At 32.1% G+C, this 7,097-nt stretch overlaps 1 pseudogene; it reads right to left on the bottom strand.

The window, feature by feature from the left end:
• Positions 1-10: 10 nt before the first annotated feature.
• On the bottom strand, positions 11-3,322 carry LOC143600232 (uncharacterized; annotated as a pseudogene).
• Positions 3,323-7,097: the final 3,775 nt, after the last annotated feature.

The following is a 7,097-nucleotide window of genomic DNA, read 5'->3' as shown; positions in this document are numbered from 1 at the left end:
CAAAAAGAGCAAGTGCGTTTGTGAACTTTCTATAAACCTCCAGTTTTGCAATGCTTCTCCTCATCTAATAATAAATATCATATTTAACACACGGATTTTAAATGCCAATTATGTAAGAGATTGAACATAAAGTCACATTATTACTGAAATAATAGAAGTGTTTTTTTATGCATACGGCCTCCTAAATCACATTATATAAAACAATATCCAACTGTAACTGAATAAACTAACCATATATCACTTATATCTAAATTTAAAAAAAAAACATAAAGTGTTTCAGGTAGGCCTGTAAAAGAACCGAACGAGCACGAAGGAAGCATTTTCATGTTCATTCGTTTAACTTTATCCGAACAATCAAACACGGGCAATTAAACGAATGCGGTTTTCTTGGTCATGTTCGTTTGTTTAAAAGATGTGTATGGCCCTGTTAGTTTATGTTCTTTCGTTAACAGTATAAGAGAACGGTTCAAGAATGTAAAGGAATAAGCATAACTTAACATAGAAAAAAGAATATAACTTAACAAAAACCAATTAAAAAGTAAATGTGAACGTGTTTGGCCAAAAAACATTTTTAAAACTAAAAATAGTAATGGGTAAAACATTTAAATGAATATATTAACGAATTTAAATGAATAAACATAAGTGAACGTTCACAAAAACATAAATGAACGATTAAGACACGTGTAGATGTTTGTTTGTGGATTTGTAAACGAACTTCCCACTGCACAGTTCACTTCGATTCGCCTACAGCGGGTCAACCCAACAAGGTTTCGAACCATACAAAAAAAAAGATTATTTTTTTAAAACGAATTCATTAGGAAGAAAACATTACCTGAAGCTTCTCCAGCGTCTTGGATAAAGACGAAAATATCCACAAAATAAACCAAGCATCCAAAAACGCAACCGGCAACACAAAGTACAATTTTGTCCTTCCAGAAAAATCATTAATATTCCCCAAATGTTCAACAACCTCAAGCGACTCAGAAGCAACAAAATAAGCGAAACCGAGTATCAACACTTTCGAGGTCACACCACCTAGCGTGGGCCTCACCACACCGTATCCCATTGCCACCACCAACAACAATAACCGAGAAAGCGTCTTTTTAACAGCACTAATTGTAACCGCCCATAAAGTAATACCCACGGGCCGACTGCCGGTCACACTAAGATTTGAATAATCAAAGTACCAAAACGCCATTTCACCACATCCAAAGAGCCATTACAGCCGAGATATGATAATGCAATTGCATTATATCTTTCCAAAATTGCACAAATCTTAAAAACCAACCAAGCCCGAGAATAAGATAAGCTAACGACATGAACCCATAAAACGTCATCAACGGAACCATTTTCCCGGGTAAATACCCGTCGGGATTTCGCCAAAACGGTTTTTCCGGTTATTGTTGTACCTTTGAGTTGTGGATCACAATACATAAAATAAAGATAATACATACCGGTTTTATCTATCTCAACCGATTGAGGAGTCATTTTAACTTCTTGATTATTTCCTTCAAAGAAGGTTTGAATGCGTTTCGGCCATTCAGGGTTATTTCCGTCTTTTTGGATAATAACTTCGCCTACTGTGCAGGATCTGTCTGCTGAAAGCCTTGGGTTGCAACATAACACATTGGAATTGTTTTTCAGAAAATTGCCACCGATTCGTTCGGTATCTTTTACCTCGAATATAATTGCTTCAACTAATCCGGTTCTACTCTGCATCTCATTTTGAATTTTGGCTGATTCAGCTGTCCTTTTGAAGGTTACACTTTCAAATCTGAAATGCCAAGATAAAAGCTTTTAAATCTTCTACTCAATTTAAATATCAGCAGATTTTAGTATAGGAATACATATTTCAGCACAGTGAACAAATGCAAAAGAAGGGAATATAAGACTGAATCAGATTTAAGTCTGACTGATATATTTAGAAACATTTTATTGGAGTTATGATACAACTTGAAAGTCTACTTATAATGTCTAAAACCTCCTAATAGTTTTATTCTAAGATTTTGACTATTATTGTATTTACTAGTCAATATTCATATTGTTATTTTAATCATAGCCAATGCATTAATCATTTTCTATTAATAAACAAAACAAAAAAATGTGTGCAGCTCAGCCTGACTTGACTTGATTCGGTCTCTGGTCAGGGCATTAAGAGATCAATTATAGAAAACTAGTTAAAACAAGCACTGTTACAGTAAGAAGTCAAGAGTATAAAGTGTATAATATACATTAATGATTAAAACATTAATATAAGAAGTCCATATAACTCATTTATAAAAAGATTCTCCACAGTTAAATAACATATATTTCAGGCTACCTCAAGAAGCTAAATGAACTATACAATAAAGAAAATGAACTCAGACTTGTAAACGAACCGAACGTTCATGAACTGTTAGGTGAGACGTTTGTTTATATACGTTTATCCAATAAACGAACGAACACGAGCAAATTCTTTTGTTCATTTAATTACACGAACGGACATGAACACGTGTTTTTTTGTTCAATAGTGTTGGTGAACGTCCTTTTATGTTTGTTTGTTTACGTTTGTTCAATTATGTCCTTTTAAGTTTATTTCTTCATGTGCGTCTGTGTTCGTGAACTGTTCGTTTATGTTTTTCAAAAACAAACACGAACGTTCATTCGGTTTGTTTACAGGCCTAAAAGTGATTAATAAGATCCTTATCAATTCAATACAGTGATTCAGTGTTCTCACAGATTCAGTTGCTCACTTATCCATTCAAATTCCGTTAGCCGTTATCTTAAAAGTGATTAATAACATCCCTAACTTACGTTAGTCACCTAACCATTCAACTTCCGTTATTTTAACTTATGCTGTTTATGTTTGGTCAAATATTTGTTCAATTATGTCGGTTTAAGTTTATTCGTTCATGAACTGTTCGTTTAGCTTTCAAAAGAACAAAAAAGAACGATCACGATTCACGAACACGCCTCACTCATGTCCATTCGGTTCATTTATAGGCCTAAAAATCATTAATAACATCCCTATCAATTCAATACACTCTTCTCACATATTCAATCACTCAGTCAACCTTCAATTTCCGTCACCTTAATAACAATAATAATAATAATAATAATAATAATGATAATAATGCTAATAATAATAATAATAATGCTAATAATAACAATAATGCTAATAATAATGCTAATAATAATAATAATAAGTGTAAAAAAACCTAATGAAGGATTTGCCGGCGAGAGGTTTAATATCGGTGTTGTTGAGATCATGATCTTCGTGACGTTTAGATGCGAATAAGCCTTCGCTTCCGCCGTGAAAGAGGTAGGCGTTCAACTGCGGCGTGAATAACTCGCGGTGGTACTCGTGAATCGAAGCTTTGATCGGTGCAATTGAGAAGCTGAATAATAATAATAATAATAATAATAATATAAAACCTAGGTACAGTAATAATCGATCGCCATTGTAGTCTCTCATTTCTCTGTGTGTGTGAATATAGACGACGTGTTTGTGTGTAACGAATACTCTAGAGCTCGGTTTCGGACTTCCGAGTTCCGATACGAAGTCGGGTTGCGGAAACGGAAATGGTTTTTGGAAACCGTTTAGTTTAAGATTTTTCGGTTTTTGGTTATAATTTGGTTTTAGTTGTTGAGTTTGAAAATTTTGAGCCGGGTAAAAAGAGTTGGGTGAAAATAATGAATGTGGTTTTGATATTTGGTTTAGGTTAAGTTTTGGTTTTTGGGCTTGAAGATAGATTTTTGGTTTTTGGTTATGATTCAGTTTTGGTTTTGATTTTGATTTTGGTTTTGGTTTTTGAGCTTGAAAATTTTGGGACGAATAAAAAGAGTTGGGTGAAAATAATGAATGCAGTTTTAATATTTGGTTTAGGTTCGGGTTTGGTTTTGATTCGGTTTTGGTCTTTGGGCTTGAAGATAGATTTTTCGGTTTTTGGTTATGATTCGGTTTGGTATTGATTTTTTAGCTTGAAAATTTTAGCCAAGTAAAAAGAGTTTGGTGAAAATAATGAATTCGGTTTTGATCTTTGGTTTAGGTTTGGTGTTGGTTTTGATTCGGTTTTGGTCTCTGGGCTTGAAGATAGATTTTTCGGTTTTTGGTTATGATTCGGTGTTGGTTTTGATTTTTTAGCTTCAAATTTTGGCCAAATAAAAAGAGTTGGGTGGAAATAATGAATGTGATTTTGATATTTGGTTTAGGTTCGGCTTTGATCTTTGGTCTTGAAGATATTGAGTTGTTTAAAAAGGGTGGGTCTAAAATATCAAATATGGATTTTTGGGTTTTGATATTTGGTTTAGACTCCGTTCGGTTTTGGTTTTTCGGTTTTTTGTTAATGTTTGGTTCGATTTTGATATTTTGAGGTTTAAAATTTTGAGGCGAATAAAAAATATTGGTTAAAAATAATTACTTTTTTTCGGTTTTGGTATTAGGTTCGGTTCGGTTCGGGGTTTTTTTTCGTGTTTTTGGTTTATGTTCATTTTGGTTTTGATATTTTGGCTTAAAATTTGGATGAATAAAAGGAGTTGGACAAAAACCAAAAGAATTTGGGCCTGATTAATGAAGTTGGGCCTAAAAGTGGTAGATTTTGTAGTGGATGCATAGACAGCATAGTAAGTAACAAATGATTATTTTTTGTGACAAATTACGTCATAGAAATTAGAATGAAAAACTAATTTAATTGAAATAATGTATCTGTTGTGCAAATATAGGAAAATTCGAGTTTTAAGAACTGATTCAACATGTTTTATAATATATTCCATTTGGTAAGGATACCTAAATGAGTGGGAATCCTACTAAAGAAAAGCTAGTATGAATCATGTCCCAATATCCATCTCTTTGGCCATTCGGCCATGCACCTAATGTTACAAAAGCAAGAGCACTACTAAAACAATCTATATTATATGTGTTTTAATTATAATATCAAGGAGCATAAATGAAAAAAAAAATACATAAATTAATACACGAAAATAGCACGTAATGAGTCGAGATGTGTTTAAACCCAATTAAGTTTGAGTTCGGATTTCAAGTTTGGACTTCTATAGTGCAAGAAAGTTCAAACTCAAGCTCCGTTTCTATCGAATTTTAGTTATGTGTTATCAACTCGTGAGTGTTTAGAGGCTCAAGTTCGTCGTGTGACGAATTTTAATGGGAAGTACGACTTATATATAAGAGCTTATTAGTTAATTATTTTATGTTAGTAACTAAACTAACGTTGGTAATCACAAGATTAGTTATATAATAATAATAATAATAATAATAATAATAATAATAATAATAATAATAATAATAATAATAATAATAATATCCAAAATAAAGAAAGTTTCACAATACATAAGTAACAATAATGATATTGTAATTGTAATGATTTCATGACATTTAACCTATCTTGTTTCAAATATACATGTAATTGCTTTACACATGTTTTTAAATTGTCACATGTATAAGCATGTATAAAAGATAGACAACTATAAAAATGTGTTTCATCAATTATTATATATAATAAACAATAGATTTTTTTTAAAAAAAAAGACAAAAAAATATATATGTCATTCGTAATATCCGGTAAATGTCGCATTAAACGTGTTTTTAAGGAGAAACAAAGTGAAAAATTTGTTTGTAACTTTTGGTAAACGTTAATGTCGTGTGTAGACATGTGATACGTATCAATAGATCATAATTACCGAAAAAAACATCTTGAATGGTCATCGTCGTTTAAAAAAATAATAATAATACATAAAAGGATGAAAGAAGTATTTTACTGAAATAAGTCTTTCCTTTTTTCTTACTTTTGATGACAATATCTCCACTAACTTTAAAAAGATAATATTGTGAATCCAATTCATTTTCCATAAATTGGGGAAGTGCAATCATAAAATCAGTTCAATTCCATCAATCTTTTTGTTGAATATCAAATGGAGAAGATGACACTTCTTCATTATATGGACACCATTTTGGTCCCTTTTAGCTCCTTTTTACATTTGGTTACCATGCTTATCTTTGGTACAAGTTTAAGACAAAGCCATCTTGCATCACCATCGGCGTTGAATCAATCAAGCGAAAACATTGGCTAAAAGGCATGAAACAGGTATCGGTTAATTACGCTTTGTGGCTTGAAACCATAATTTTGAGAGTGTTTTTAATAATTTTGTATTTATTTGTTAAAATCAAGAAGATTTTAGACTTGAATATGGCCATATGACTATATGAGTTTTGTTAAATCAACAACAACAAAAAACAAACAAACAAAAAGTTGAAGTTGAATAAGATGATATTGAAAAATAGTTCCGTAAACAAACTTAACGTTTGGTTGAATCGTTCACCTTGAATAATAAACGAACTGTCATGATAAAAAATAAATAAATAAATAAAGTAAAAGTTTATGAACATATGATATGTTATTTCATTTGAATTCTTCAACGTTCGTTTATGTTTGTTCATTTATATTAGTTTATGTCCTTTTAACTACATATTAATCATTTATATTTATTCAAAGATGAGTCCAACCTATTTTATAACCATAACCCTATCCGGTCTATTTAGTTGCATACTTCAAAGTTTTTATTGATGATATTTAAAATTTAATTTGGATATATTTGTTAACTTTTTTTAGTTACTACCCGTTTATGTATGTTTGTTCTTGTTGGTCTTCATTTCTTCGCTTACAATATAAGCAAACGTGAACTTACTCACTTTCTGAAAGAACGAACACGAACAAGAAAATATGTACATTTGTTGAATAAAGTTAATGAACGAACTTAAGCAAGTCTCAAACTCTTAATCCATTCATGTCCGCTCAATTCATTTACGATCCTAATCAAAACCCTAACTAGTCATGACTTTTTTATGTGTTTCTTGATCAGGGAGATGATAACAAAGGTAACTTAGCTGTCCAAAGTTTGAGAAACACATTTGAAGAAACACTAAGTGACCCCGGGCAGATTACGGATAATCTGGGGGTTAAATAGATGTTTCCCACGAGGGGTTAGATCCGGCAAAGATGGTTCTTCTGATGACCTGCAAAACAGACACCGTGGGCCCGTCACTGAGAAGGGGGGGTACCTCCTTGTGACCACCCTCCGGCGTGAGAATCAGACTAGGTTGCTCT

This window comes from Bidens hawaiensis, unplaced genomic scaffold (genome assembly GCF_021521415.1).
Source record: "Bidens hawaiensis isolate Kalapana, Puna unplaced genomic scaffold, B.hawaiensis_p1.1 tig00053836_1, whole genome shotgun sequence".
NCBI classification, from domain to species: Eukaryota; Viridiplantae; Streptophyta; class Magnoliopsida; order Asterales; family Asteraceae; genus Bidens; species Bidens hawaiensis.
Note: the sequence above shows the minus strand (reverse complement) of the source record. Positions and strands in the feature narration are given on the sequence as shown.